Below are 15,553 nucleotides of genomic sequence, written 5' to 3'. Positions count from 1 at the left end.
GCTCCCTGCCCGCCCCACCCCCCCCCCACCCCCCACCAGCCGGAGGTCTGGACGGCTCGTCCCCCTCGGCACCGGCCCGTTGCGCCGGGGGCCAGTTGTGGCCGCGGGCGCCCCCTGCCGGCTGTGACCGCGGCGCCCCGGCCTCCCCAGCCTGTGTGGGACAGTGCTGTAGGTTCAGGTTTCCAGTAGGGCTGCCCCCATCTTCGGGAACCCGCAGAATCCCCTGTCCCCCCACCCCTCCTTCTACATCTGCTTGCCCACTTCTTTTCTTGGGGGAGAGAAGACTTTGAGTGGGTTGCTTTTACTTTCCAGAACGTCAAGATGGACTTCGTTTTCCATGAAAGTTCAGATCTACCTATGAAACAAGCCACAGAAGGGTGAATATTTTGAGATTGCCCTTGGGCGTGCGGCCCGTGGTCCCCACGGAATCCACCACATGAGGGTCTCAGGTGAGGGTGGAGGAGCCTAAGAGATGTTTTGGGGAGCAGCTGGGCTAGGCCGGCACTGCCCTTCACTCTGGCTCAAGATCTCCTCCATTCCCACAGGCCTGGAGGGCAGACTCCCACCACCAGTGGGAACCAGTGTGTGGAGATAAAGATCCTGACTGGACAGGATCTCTTATACCCTCCATCCCAAGAGGACATCTCCTTTTTCAGGCCTGAGTGGTGGCAGGGAGGCTAGAGTGTCCCCCAGTCAGTGGTAGAAATATGGAGAACTCAGGAGCACTCAAGTTCTCCGTAATCACTATGTCCCCAGGTCTTAGCCTCCATCCTAGTTCAAAAATATTGGTTGGATATAAAAGCACTTTATAAGCTGTAAACTACTAAACACTTAGTAATTATTGCCACCTTAGAGTAATTATTATTGCCGCCATAGGCCAGGCTCTTCGTCTCCAAACTGAGGATGCTGGAGTAGATGATGGATAAGGTCCTCTCCAGCTATAAATTCTGCATCCAAGACTTCAGCCTCTACTTCTGCCAAGTGGACTGAAATGATCTCCCTCCTGGGTTTCTGGGAGAATTAATAAATCTAGATGGCTTATGATATACTGTAGAAAGGCCCCACCAGACCCAGTGCCAGCCTGAACTGGTTTAACCCAGTGGTCTCCAAATGCTGGACTGAGAAGTTGTGCTGATCTCTGGCAAAGTTTTCACTAGTTCAAGGCAAAAAGAGAAAAATAAAGACAACATAGTCAGTTTCATAAAGCTGAGCATATTTAACTTAACAGATAGTCCTTTATTCTGGGACATGCTATTGCTCCTTTTTTTTTTTTTTTTTTTTGGTGCTAGTCTTTTTGTTAAGAGAAGATGATGGAAGCAGACGGGTAGGTTGAGAAAAGTGTTGTTAGTTCGTGAAATCACCCGTCTGGCAACTCGATGTCAGTCCCTACAATTAGGAGAGAGAATCCTGGTCTGTGAAATTCAGTTCTGGGAATCGCTGTTTAATAAAATTCAGACTTGCTAAAGATTCATTTAGTGTATGTGTAGGACAGCTGAGCAGCTAAAAAGGATTTCAGCATTCAGAAGGGGGTGTATGAGTAGTGAGTGATAGAACAAGCATGCACTGGATTTATAGTTTATTTCTCAAATGAGATGTTACAGCTGCAGGACTCAGCACATCCCGATGAGATAAGAAAGCTTGAGTCTAAATTTCCCTATGTCTGGGGAAAACTGACTCTCTGACTGGTGCCCCTCAGTCTGAACCTCATGAATTATTGACAACAGAGGCTGGATAGCATGACACTCTTCCTCCTGACCGGCTCAAAGCTAATGCACTGTGGGAACCCTTCCCAGCGTTCCCCACCTGTGTGCGGGGCTGGGGGAGGGGATGTAGAAGGACCCAAGCAGAGCCTCTCTGGCTTTTGGTTCAAAGGGACAGGCCTGCAGGGCCTATCTGATCTCTCTTCACCTCCTGCCCAGAGGTGGGCAGCAGGATCCAGGGGCTGAGTTTTGGGGTAGGAAGGCTGAGGGAGACCACACCCACAAGAGCAAAGGGTTTTGGGAAAAGAGAATTCTGGCCTGAGAGCTCGTGAACATCTCATGACCCCTCCTTGTCTGGGCAGCGTCAATATTTGGTCTCCAGCACCATTTCTTTTGGGAGAGCACAGGGGGCATTAGGGAAGGCATCTGTGAATGGAAAAGGCTAGAAGGAAGGCAAGAAGTGTGGGAATCTCTAGTTCCCACCCCAGGCTGGCTTATTGGAGACGGGGGTAGGAAATCTTCGGGGGAAATACATATGCGTGTAGGAGTCTTTTCGAAATGGGAACTTTAATAGGTAATGGGATTGTTCTTGTGTGGAGGTGGCACCATCTGCGGTGTTTGTGGAAAGGCCTCCATGACTGAGGACTAGACTTCCATCTTCTTCAAGGGCTGAGTGCAGTGTGGAGGGAAAGTCACCTGGGATGGAATTTAGGTCTTGCATTTTGCAGTGGCCATTCCGCATTGGTCATTGACTCATGCATCACTGACACAAGTCAGGATTGGTTGGTGTGGGAGGGCTGTGTGATAATAGTGAATTTTACTGAACACTTACTAAGCACCAGGGACTCTTGGCTGCTTTTTATAAATTTTATTGAAGACGTCTAAGCCAGTGAGGTAGGCAGTTTTATTTCCATATGTGAAATCAGAGTGAGTCATGACAACCTGACCTATTGTCAATGTTGAATAGCTACACTTAATTTTTCTGACATTGTTGGAGAATGACAGTTTTCTGGGAAATTAATTTTCTCTGAAGTGGAATTTTACTTTCAGCATCAGTGCATTTTTGTGTAATCATTAAAGTATCCTTTAAATTACAGAAAATACATTTTTATGATTTTTAAAAGAGACAGAGGGTTACAAAGTGAAAAGTAAAAAAGTCACTCGACCCTATGCTTCTTCTACTTGCTCCCCATATAGCTCTTGGTCTTATATATCCTTCCAGAAGCTTCCTATGCATTTATATGCATTTTTCCCTTAAAAATGTTTCCCATGAATGGAATGACACTACACATACTGTCCTATAAATTGCTTGATTCTTTTCTTTCTTCCTTTTCCCCATTTCTCTCTTTCATTTTTTCTTTAGTAGTTGATTTACAATGTTGTGTTAGTTTCTGCTGTACAGCATAGTGATTCAGTTCTATATATATATATATATGTATATTCTTTTCATATTCTTTTTCATTATAGGTTATTGCAAGATATTGAATGTAGTTTCCTGTGCTATACATTAGGACCTTGTTGTTTTCTTTCTTTTATTTTTGGTGTTTTTTTGGGGGAGGGAGGTAATTAGTTTTATTTATTTTATATTTAGAGGAGGTACTGGGGATTGAACCCAGGACCTTGTGCATGGGAAGCATGCACTCTACCACGTGAGCTATCCCCTCCCCGTGTTTTCTTTTGTTTCTTAAAATACTTTCTTGGAGACTGTTCTGAGTGGTACACAATAGATCTACTTTATTCTCTGTCTCCCTTTTAAAAATAGCTGTACAGTATTCTATTATGTAGATATTCCATAACTTTAGTTAGTCTCCTACTGATGAACGTTTAAGTAGCTTCCAGTGTTTTGCTGTTTCAAACAACGCTACAATGAACAACCTTGGATGTATGTATATTTTGTATTGGTGCAAGTACATTTGTATCCTGGGTCAAATGTTTTAAATTGATGGCTATGGTCAAATGACCTTAAGAAAGATATAACGAGTTTTGATGGATTTGTTTTTCTAAAGTGAATTTACCTGCTGCCCTACCCTCTTCTACATCGTATGTAGAATGGTTTAAACTTTTGGTGGGTGGTGTAAGTGTGACAAGAGGCAGCATGCCTTAGCCTCAGTGGCTGGGAGCCAATGGGGACTGGTGGATTCCTTTGACCTGCAGCTTGCAGACCTAAGGCTCATTCAGTTTTATCATATTTGGCATTGACAAGGCCGTTGCCAAATCTTAGGAATTTTAAACAGAAGGTAGAAATCTGGATTTTACTATGAAATATTTGATTCTTAAATGTTGGCAACAAATTTACTAAAAAAAAAACCCCACAAAACAACCAAAACAACAAGATAAAATGAAAGCAGTGACTGTGTCTGTAGGTGCCAGGGACTGACCTGGTCTTTGCCTATTTCCATGTGATGGTGTATTAATTTTGTGAGATACTGCTCTATCTAGAATCTCATAACTCTGTCATAGAGCTTATTCAGTTTCTGGTTTTTCAGTTTTTAACTGATTTCCCTGTATTTAGGCAGTTGTTCACAAACTCTATTCAGAAATCATCCACTCAGTGTGTGTACAGGTTCTTTTCAGAAATGCTATACAGCAGCAGGCAAAGGTTCTCTCTCTTTTTTTTTTTTTTTCCGTCGGGGGTAGATAGTTAGGTTTATTTATTTACTTTTGATGGAGGTACTGGGGATTGAACCCAGGACCTCCTGCATTTTAAGCATGCACTCTACCGCTGAGCTATCCCCTCCCACTAGCAGGCAAAGATTCTTACAAGACAGGCATCAGTTTCTCTTGTTCCTCCTGCCCAGGACTGCTTTCTTCTGCTGTACTTGAAAAGGGGTGCTAATGGTGAAGGGTGTTTATTTTCAAGGAGCAGTTGGTTTCATCTTGGGCCTCCGTGCTCTCTGCTCTCGTCCCTCCTGGGAACTCCAGGATTCTAGCCCTTGCGTGGTTTCAAATGGCTGCTGGGACACAGGCTTAGGGCAAGGGCAGATGAGGAAGGCCACATTTCCACAGCTGCCTTACCCTCTTTCCCTCACAGTGCCATTGCACCAAAAAATTAATGAAGAGTTGGGGGTAGAGTGAGTTACAATTGCAAACTAAAGAATGTCACTCACCATTCAGCTCTACAAGGATTGAGTCATTAGCCACTGAAGTTCCTGACCCTTAAGGAGTTCAGGGTGGGGATCAGGAATGAGGCACTCTGTGCTCTGGGAAAATATGGAAGAATAGCCCTTCAGATAGTTAAATATTTTCAAGAGAAAATTTTAGGAATGCAATTTCTTGCATCTTCTCATACCTAGAAAAACACTGAAGTCAACAAGACATGGAAACAACCCAAATGTCCATCAACAGATGACTTGATAAAGAAAGTGTACATATATGCAATGGAACACTGCTCAGCCATAAAAAAGAATAAAATAATGCCATTTGCAGCAATGAGGATGGACCTGAAGATCATTATTCTAAGTGAAGTGGGCCAAAAAGAGAAAGAAAAATGCCATATGACATCACTTATATAAGGAATCTAAAAATAATAAGGACAAAAATGAACTACCATTTATTTATAATTTAGACGATTGATTTCTTGAATACATGTAAACAAATTTGACTGTCCATTATGGTTGGAGAAACACATTCTGCTGATTCTTATTTTGTAGTTGGCTTTATTCCTTTGATATCTATGTAAGTTTTAAAAGCTAAAGCTCTAATCTGTTCTTAGAAACAATGATCAGTACATATATGTAAACTAAAAAAAAGTGCAGTATACTGTATATATGTATTTACATGCAACATAATGTGTATGTGCATTCAAACTGTAATAATTTTACCTAATAAATCTGAAAAAGAAAAAAAAAGAAAAATACCAAAGTCATGAATGGAGACATATTTCCGTCTCCTCATGACTAGCAGCAACCTTCTACCGAGACGTGTACTTGGTTGCACGTACTCCCTTCACCAAAATCACGTATATACTGACCTCCCCCTCATCTTTTCAGAGCAGTTCCTCAGAGCTGCCTGAGAGGCTGTCTCCCGGGCTATAGTGTTCAGTAAACTCCAAATAAAACTGAACTCACAGCTCTCACGTTGTGCATCTTTTTAGGAGGACAAATTCCCCAGACAGGATGCCTAATATGACTTCACACTGGATCTTTTATGGGCACAACCAAATTCCTAGCCCTGTTCTCAAAATCGTGGTTTCCTCCACCGCCTCCCTCAGAGACAGTCCCTGTGGCAGACATGGAGATGCAGATAACAGCTCAGATCCACCTTCTAGAAAGGACCCACTTTGGCTGCTGGGAGTCTGATTAGCTGTCACCTCCAGCTGACAGTTAACGCCTTCTGAGGGTGGCCAAGCTAGTGACTGAGCAGGACATAGTACAGGGACCTCACCATTTCTGCCTAACATGGGGCTCCTCTCAGGGGCATCTTTGCTCTGGGGCTTCCTGTAGGGCTGGCGTTGGTCAGATCTGCATCTTGGGGTCCAACAGCTCCTCCTTTTTTTTTCCTGGTGCACATTAACTGCCTTTATTTAATTATAATAATTAGAGTTGATGGTGCAAAATTACCTTATATCCCCCCAAAATTAGATCTAGAATAGGGAAAATCTGTTTAAAAAACAAAAACAAACTTAAGAAAATGGCGAGAAATCAGTATGATGCCCCAAATGCTTAAATCAGAAAAATTACTAGTTTCAAATTAAGGTCTTTGAATTTTTTATTACTCCCCCTTCTTAACCCTGCTTCCTCCCTTTTTCTTTTACAGTGTTACTGTAACTAAACCCTTTGGGCTCCTAACTTCAACCAGGCATCTGCTTTGCTGGGGACTCACTGACAGTCTCTTTTCTTCAGAATCTTTTAAACACAAGAACCCCCTCCCAACACACAGCGGGTGTTCTCCCTGAGGATCTGTCCTTTCCCCCCGAATCAGAGCATCAGGACGCTGTACAATGTCAAGGGCACTCTGTAGCTGCAATTCCTGCCAGTTAGCGTTTTATGATGGGGGCTTGAGCAGAAAATTGCAGAGTGGGCTTTGACAGTCTCAGGCTAGTACAAGCATGCGAGGCCAGCGCTGGAGCTCTGTGTGTTTTCCTTGAGACTTCTCTGCTGGTATGAGATGAAATGTTCCCTCGCCCCTCCAAAAGTATTTTATTTTTCTGTGAATTTTTGGATCCAGGGAGCGCGCGCGCACGAGCCCGCGCACACACATACACCCCACTCACCCACACTCCTTCCAAGAACCAACAGCAATTCTGAGAGACAATGCGACCTAAAGCCACAAAAGAAAGCAAACCATTTCCCTGGAGGTGCCAGCCCGCCCCAGGGTGGAGATAATATTTACCATTATTATGCAGAGCAGGTTCAGGCGCCCTGTCCTGGTTTCAGAACAGCATCAGAGGCCTTCGGTATGAAATGAGTGAGGACTGTCATGAGCCTTGCCAAAACGACAGAGTGGTCTGCTTCCGAGGGCTCTCTCTTTGTTGGGCCAGATCCAGTTCTTGAGCAGAAACTCACTCTTTTCTAATCTCTGCAAAGGGAGTGGGGCTAGTTTAAGAACTTATTATCCTCCTGCCTCAAGCAACCCCTCAGGAGCGAAGGGGGTGGGTGGGTTTGTCTTTCCGGTAACATAAGCTTTTTTCACTCAGATTAAATTTAATGACATAGGGATTGTTCTTACCCTTTGATGCTTGTGAAAAACCAGGAGATCATACAATACACACCTTCTGCATCTTGTTGTTTTTTTTCTTTTTAAACTTTTTATTTCAAAGTATTATAGCCTCACAGTAATTATGAACTCAAAAGTAGTACACAGAGTCCCCATGTACCCTTCTTTCCCCCCACTTCCCCCATGGTGGCGTCTCACAGTGGCGATATCTGTAGTACCATGTCAAGACCAGGACGCTGGCAGGGGTGCAACACTGTTAACCAGACTAAAGACTTTACTCAGCGTTCATCATTTTTATGTTTGACACATTTGTGTGTGTCAGTGTACACACACTCTCTAGCTTGTTGCTATATGTTTTGTGAGTGGGCCGGACAGATCTGCTTCATCCTTATTCCTTCTTTCATTATCTGGATGGACGATCATTCATCGACCACCCACTAAAGTCTACTTCAGTTGTTTATTTTTTCTCTGACATTTAGGATGTTTCAATAGCATATTTGTACATTTAGGAGAACTTGTTTGTAGCGGACCAAGGTAAATACTGGAAGCCACAGGGCAAAGGGTATGTGCCTTTGACATTTTGAGAGAAATTGCCAGCTGCCCTCCAGAAAAGCTGTGCCCTTTTCCCATCTTAGGGACTCTTCCTGAAAAGGCAGTTCTGTGTGATGGTGTCCATTTCATCACCCCCTCATAGCACTCAGTTTCACCAAACATTTTAATTTTTGCCAATCTGTGTAAAAGACGTATTTTTGATTTATATTTCTCTATTAAGATGATTAGTTTTTCATATGTTCGCAGGTATCTGTGTTTGTTTCATAAACTGCTTGTTTATGTCTTCTCTTCACTTCTGCTGCAGGAAAACGGGGCACGAGAGGGTGGTCATGTCTCAGGTCTCGGCTGAGCCTCTGGGATGTGCCCGGCAAAGTGAGTGTCCTTGGTTTGGTGCAGGAAGGAATTCAAGAGTGAGCCACAGGAGAGTGGAGGTACATTTATTCAGAGAGAGGCACACTCCATAGACAGAGTGCGGGCTGTCTCAGCAGGTGGGAGAGAGCGACAGAGGCCTAGGAGACACACATTCCACAGGCAGAATTCAGGCCATCTCGAGAGGTGAGAGGTGGCCCCAGAGCATGGGGTCATTTAGGAAAGTGAGATCGGCCATGCAGCGCTGTTAGTTTTTATGGGCTCGGTAACTTCATATGCTAACAAGTGGGAGGATTGTTCCAATTAATTTTGGGGAGGGGCTGGGATTCCCAGGAACCAGCCATCACCCACTTTTTGACCTCTTATGGTCAACCTTGAAACTGTCTCAGCACCTGTGAGAGTGCCACTTAGCAGCTATTGCATTTCAATGAGCGTATATTAAGCTCAAAGTCTACTGGGAGTTGAATTTTCTGCCTTCTTGGTGCTAATTGCTGTGTCATTCTTTGAATGGTTGTGCTCTGCCCCCTTCCCTCCTGTCTCACTTTTATTGGGTTGATTATTTATGTTAGGATTTATTCTTCTAAACTCTTTATGAAAGGAAGTTAACCATTTGACTGTCACGTGTGGCAAGTGTTTTTCCCAGTTCGACTTTTGAGTTTATATCTTTTTAATGCCACATAGATGTTTTAAATTTTTACAGAATCAAATTTATTTATCTTTTCTCTTATGGCATCTGAGTTACATGTCATGCTGAGAAAGGCCTTTCTTACTCCAAGAATATAAATAATTCACTCATGTTTTTGTGTAGTTATTCAATGTAGGTTTGTGTATGTGTGTGTGTGTGTATGTGAAAATCTTTGGGCCATCTAATATTTGCCCTTTATGGGAAGTGAGATAGAGATCCAGGTTAGTGTTTTTCCCAAATGATTAATCAGTTATCTCCGCACTATCTGTGTTATCCCCCCCAATGCCTTGATTATTTTTATTGCTCCCATATGGTATTTGGGCCTATTTCTGGATTCTATTTCATTCTATTGATTCGTCTATCTGTTCCCAAGTCAGGATTTTAATAAACATTGCAAAAAGGAAAAAGGAAAGTGGAATAAGTTCCATAAAATAATTTCAAACAGAACAGCATGGTGATTTAGAGGCGGGAGAGAGTAGTTTTAGTTGGGGTAGTCTGGAAAAGCTTCATGAAAGAGGGACACTTAAGACGAAGCTTGAAGGATGAGCAACATTAGTCAAAGGGAATAAAGAGCAAAGGCGTGGAGGCAGGAGACGGTGAAAGTTTGCGTCGATGCCCCTCGTACCTGCGAAAAGGAGCCCACATTCCACTACTTGTGTTTTCATGTGCGCATGTCTTGAGTACAGTCAAGAGCACACAGAAATTTTTGTATTACTTTTTTGAGGCATTTTGCGGATATACTTATTAATCATAATAGCTACAAGCTGAGCATCTTCTCTTTGCTAGGGACATCTATGTCAATTCTGATTTTCATCATGATGAGCAAAGTTGATACTATTATTCCTATTTTAGGAATGAGGACATACCTCAAGCAGGTTGAATGACAGCTCTTAAGTGGCTGCATTGAGATTCAAGTCTACGGCCAACAGTTAAAAAACATGCAAACAAACCAAAATAGAATATACACAGTTGATCACTCGTGGTTAGAGTGTTTGTAGCAGGTGCTGCCCTATTTTCTGCTTGTGTCACCTGGGATCCTGTCCCCTTCTCTGTGCACACCAGCTGAATTCCAGTGCAAGTTCTTTCCCCCTAGCCAGCATGTGTAGGAGAACCAGAGGGGCCTTGGAATGTGTGTCCCTTCCTTCCCTCCACAGCCCTTGGCTGATGACTGATGGGGATGAAATATACAAACTCCAGCTCTAGCGTCCTCTCATTGGGATGACTTTGAGGTATGACCTGTAGTGCCTCCCAAGCCCTCTTTGAGAATGAATCAAAATTACCCTCTATGTGATGGCTTGATAATACACCCTTCCTGGTCCAACTTTCTCATTCCTCTCTTTTCCCTGGAAATATTTCCTAATAAATTACTTTCACATATGTCTTCCCCTAAGGCAGTATTGTTTCAAGAAACTTCTGTTTCAGTTATGTGGAGGAGTGTGTATGTCTCTGTGTGTCTGGGGATTGGGTTGCCATTTAACATGTATTTCTTAGTCTGGAGCTAAGAAGTTTGAAAGCCACTGTCCTATACCACATTAAACCGTCTCTCTATTTGTGTATGGTTCACTGAGCTGGAAAGTTTCCTGGACGCCCCAGAATCAGAACCGCAGATCAGATTCTGGGTTTCATTGCCTGTTTGAGTACAGCGACTTAAAATATACTGAATAAGACTGTATTAGTCATGGGTCTAGAGAATGCCATCAACTTTGATACAATTGATTAGGCTGTTCTTTGAACCCTGGGCAGTCAAGCCTGCCAAACAGCTTCCAAAGTCCAGATTTCCCTTTGTGAAGGTTGGCAAATGTGGTATAAAGTTCATGATGGTTGTTTATGAAATTTTTGCAAACTAGCAGGAACACGAAGATCAAGTTTGCCTTGAAGCAGAGCCAGATGGTGTGCCTGACCACATGGCCGGGTAGACATCTCAGAGCTCTGGCCCTAGGCTTGGCTTGGATGGGGAGGGTAGGGGGGTTCAGAATTGCTCTGCATTTACACCCAAAGACAGTGCAGCTAAAGGAAGGGAAGGTAACACATCACAGTCTCCCTAACAACCGATGAGACCTAGCTAAGAGATCAGACAAGTCTCTGTCAGTCAGATCTGCAGAAATCCTGGAGCAGGAATCCATCAGAGGCAATGAGTGTAAGGCAGAGAGCACCAATTCCCAAAGGACAGCAGAGACAGGATCTGGAAGGCAGTGCAAAGGAAAGGGCAAGATACTCATCTTCCAGGGGAAGCCTAGGGATCCCTTCCATCATGGTGTCCTTCGAAGATCCTTACTGTCAGTACTTGATATAAGATTGGTTCTATAGTTAAAAAAATAACATAAATACATTGAAGTATGTAGATTCCTCAAGAGAATAAAAACAGACTTACCTTATGATCCAGCAATCCCACTCCTTGGTAGATATCCAGAGAGAACTTTAATTTGAAAAGATACATGCACCCCAATGTTCACAGCAGCACTGTTTACAATAGCCAAGACATGGAAGCAACCTAAATGTACATTGGCAGAGGACTGGATAAAGAAGATGTGGTATATTTATACAATGGAATACTACTCAGCCATAAAAATAAAATAATGCCTCTTGCAGCAACATAGATGGACCTGGAGAGTGGCATTCTAAGTGAAGTAATCCAGAAAAGAGAAAGAAAAACACCATATGCTATTACTTATATGTGGAATCTAAAAAAAAAAAAAAAAAGACAAATGAACTTATTTATAAAACAGAAACAGACTCACAGACGTAGAAAACAAACTTATGGCACCAGAGGGGGAAGGAGGTGGGAAGGGATAAATTGGGAATCCAAGATTTACAGATACAAACTACTATGTATGAAATAGATAAACAACAAGATCCTACTATATAGCACAGGGAACTATATTCAATATCTTGTAGTAGTCTATGGTGAAAAAGAGTATGAAAATGAGTATATGTATGTACATGTATGACTGAAACATTATGCTGTACACCAGAAATTGACACAACGTTATAAACTGGCTGTATTTCAATAAACAAACTAATACATTGAAAATCCAATGGAATGATTAAGCTCAACAAGTTTAGGATGAAGACGGCTGTGAGTTAAGAATTCATGGGGTCTCTAGTACTGTCCTGGGGAAGAGACATGCTTTCTGGTAGACATGACATTCTGGTCACCCCAAAGATGTGCCACAGTGTGGGAGTGGGCACTCATCAGCTCGGTCAAGTTCTAGTTGAAGGGTCCTCAGCACCAGCCACCTCCCTCTCTCCTGATTCCATGTTTGCTCTGTGGCTTTCTGATTGTTAGTGCAGGTAGAAGGTACAGATCACGGACAACACCTTTCTTATTACTGGAAGGACCTGTTCCCCACCAAAACTGAGTCCACTGGCTTTTGAGACTAAATCAATTTCGTGTAGTTGGGGGTGTGAGAGTCATTGCTGTATTCCCCTCAAGGTGTTGACTATCCAGACTATCCAAGCTCCTGGCTGACCAGTCCGAGAGCCACTCAGGAATCAGGACGCTGGGGGACCCTGCCAGAAACAGGCAGTCCAATCTCACAGACCCCAAGACCACAGAGGAGTGCCAGGCCCCTGCCTCATCCTGAGGCTGAGCTGAAGACCTTGGGGACAGGCAGTACCTGCCAGTGCCTAACAGGGAGTACCCAGCTCGGACTGCTGGGGAGACTCTGGAGTCCAGCAATAAAGGGGTGTTCACATGGGGGTGGATGAGAGAGAACTTTGACCCTCAGAAGCAGAGCTGGGTGGAAAGCAGATGGGGTTGGGGGAGGATCAAGTTTGTCTTCCGTTTCTGTCTGGCCTGCTGTTCCTAGAAATATAGGGAATGTTTGGGCTGTGTCTCCAGGGGACGTTCTGCTCAATTTCAGTGGTGACGAGCTTGTTCCTCATTCAGGCTTCTCTGTCTAATGTCCAGGGTGGGGTGGGGTGGCTCCTATGAGACTTGGTGGGGTGGGATGTGGGGAGATTCTTGGTTTATAGTGCACAAGTATTCGATATTTTGAACCTTATTATATTCATACAGTACTTTCCCATAAACCTTACACTGCAACTGTTGCAAAGATACACTATTTTTTTTCTTCTCCAAAGCAGAGTCTAATTAACCAACAGCGTGCTGATTAAGCATCTGCAGGAGAAGCACTGGGCTCCACACTGCAGGAGATTAAAGGTTTACAGCAGAAACCGAGTCCTTGCGTTCAAGCAATTTACAATCTAGCTGCAGAGAGATCCGACATGTCAGTGAAACACCTAGAAAACAACTGCTTAAAAAAGTGCTCCGCTAAGTGTTATTTCTTCACACCTCCTTCCCTTCCCCTGCAGCGAGGCTCTCCCGACCCCAGGTGGCAGAACTCTGGAGGCGCCAGGCAGGTAATGCGCATCTCGGCTCCGTCCCCCCCCACCTCCTCATGCTGTGGGATTTAGTCCCCTGCCTTCCCACTGGGCTCAGTGCTGGTGGCTGCGAGTAAAGGTTCATGTGGAGATAATTCCAGAAAATGGACCCTGATAAGAGGATCCTGCAGGTGAAAATAAGTTTAATTCTTTGATCATCTGTTAAGATTGAATGGGTTTGTCATGGACATAGAAAACAAACTATGGTTATCAAAGGGGAAAAGAGGTGGGGAAGGATAAATTAGGAGTTTGGGATTAACAGATACACACTACTATATATAAAATAGATAACCAACAAGGACCTACTGTATAGCACAGGAAACTATATTCAATTTCTTGTAATAAGTTATTATGGAAAAGAATCTGAAAATAATGTGTGTGTGTGTGTGTGTGTGTATAGAGTATGTATGTGTATAACTGAATCACTTTGCTATACCGCTGAAACTAACATTGTAAATCAACTACACTTCAAGAAAAAATAAAGTAAAAAAACTGAATTTCGTTAGTTGAATGGGTCAGAGGGAATACAAAAGGCCATCAGGAGACACAGGTGTGGACTTCTTGGTGGCTCCCCTGGTTGTTTTGCTGTGTTCTCTCACTATGCATTTATACCCATATTGTTAAAATAAACACCCCCCACTTTTGGTAATGCTTATGTGTCGAATCATTCGTGTATGATCCTTTGAAATAGATGAAACAAAAGCATTACCAGAACCAGCTTCTGCTATTGGGCCAGTCTTTCTCAACAGGGTTTCCAAGAGAGAATTAAAGTCTATGGAATATTATTAGAGTGAATACTTTCTCAATGCTTCCAAGGATGGTACATAGCAAGTACCATCCCAGAAGCATTAGAGATACAAGTTAATCCATTACATACACTAGATGCCTTAGGGCTTAGCTCTGTCCTGGAACCCAGACTGAGAAGGGCTGCTTCCTGGCCCATGTCCAAGGGTCTCAAGCAACAACTGAACTCCCTCCTTTTCTTAGCCTGCCTCAGTTGCCACAGGTGACCCACAATAACTTCTTGAGTCATGAATTTTGATGGTATAGACTAAGGGTAATTGGAGTTCGAAAGGGAGACCAGAGCCCGGTGGTGGGTGGGATGTTGAGTTATAATGTTATCAGATGTGCTAAGTGCTAATACTGACCTATTAGAAGGCAGTGAGCTGGGAGGGAGGGGCGGACCCTCAAACTTTATTCTCTGTCTCCTTCCGTACCAGGGAGCTCCTGCCAGGGTGCCAGGGTGGCTTGGAATGGCCGTGTATTTGAGTCATGCACAGAATGGAATTTTGGAACATCTCCACTTAAAAAACACACTTCAGTCTGTGTTAAGAACCATGTCCCGGGGGGAGGCTATAGCTCAGTGGTAGAGCACGTGCTTAGCACGCACAAGGTCCTGGGTTCAGTTCCCAGTGCTTCCATTAAAAAAAAATTAATAAAGAAGCCTAATTACTCCCTTACCCTGAAAAAAAAGAAGGCTTTAAAGAAAGAAAAAGAAAACTTTTAAAAAGTGGAGATTATTAAAAAAAAGAAGAAGAAGAAGAATAAAGATGTGTGGACCTTGTTTCATTTTGACACCAACCTGGTAAAAATGTCTCCACTGGACCCTCCCCATGATTAAATCTCACATGTGCTCTGAAAACAACAAAAACAAACGCACTTCAGATCTGGTAAACTGTGACCTAAATGGCAAAAGTGAAGAAGGTATGCCTACCCCATCTGATGTATAAAGCTGGAGCTTTGATGATTTGGCAAGACGAGTCAAAGAGTTAAGTAAATCTGGAATTCTTTAGGACAGAGGAGTAGGTGGAGAGGATAAGGGAGCCCCAAACTCAACCAGGCATGAGTAGAAACCTGCTGGGAAAAAAGGGCACAGGAGCTGGCTGGCCTGCCTGCCCTCCCTCCCCACCACACGGTGCTGGGCTGGGAGCAGGCCTGGGACATACTAGGATGTTGGAGCTTAAATCTCTGGGAAGCCGTTTTCTCTGAGTTAGGCTTGGCTGGACATTGCCGGACTCCCATGCCTTGGAGGTTGCCAGGGGGACGACACAGTCCTCCAAGATTCTGGTTTCTCCCCTGTGTGGATCAGGCAGAGCCTAATTTTCTTGGACCCTTGCAGGTTGCCAGAATGACTCCATCTCTGCTTCTCTGCCACTACTGGGCCTTGAATCCTGCTTGAAACCCTTAACTTCCCTCTTTGACTTGGGAC

At 43.7% G+C, this 15,553-nt stretch overlaps 1 non-coding gene across 1 annotated transcript; it reads right to left on the bottom strand.

Moving 5' to 3' along the window:
- Nucleotides 1-4,365: 4,365 nt before the first annotated feature.
- Nucleotides 4,366-4,438, bottom strand: TRNAF-AAA (transfer RNA phenylalanine (anticodon AAA)). The gene has a single exon. It is a non-coding gene; the product is annotated as a tRNA-Phe (tRNA).
- Nucleotides 4,439-15,553: the final 11,115 nt, after the last annotated feature.

Source organism: Camelus dromedarius, chromosome 5 (assembly GCF_036321535.1).
Source record: "Camelus dromedarius isolate mCamDro1 chromosome 5, mCamDro1.pat, whole genome shotgun sequence".
In the NCBI taxonomy this organism is placed as follows: domain Eukaryota; kingdom Metazoa; phylum Chordata; class Mammalia; order Artiodactyla; family Camelidae; genus Camelus; species Camelus dromedarius.
The sequence above is the reverse complement of the archived record's forward strand: the minus strand, read 5'-3'. Positions and strand labels throughout refer to the sequence as shown.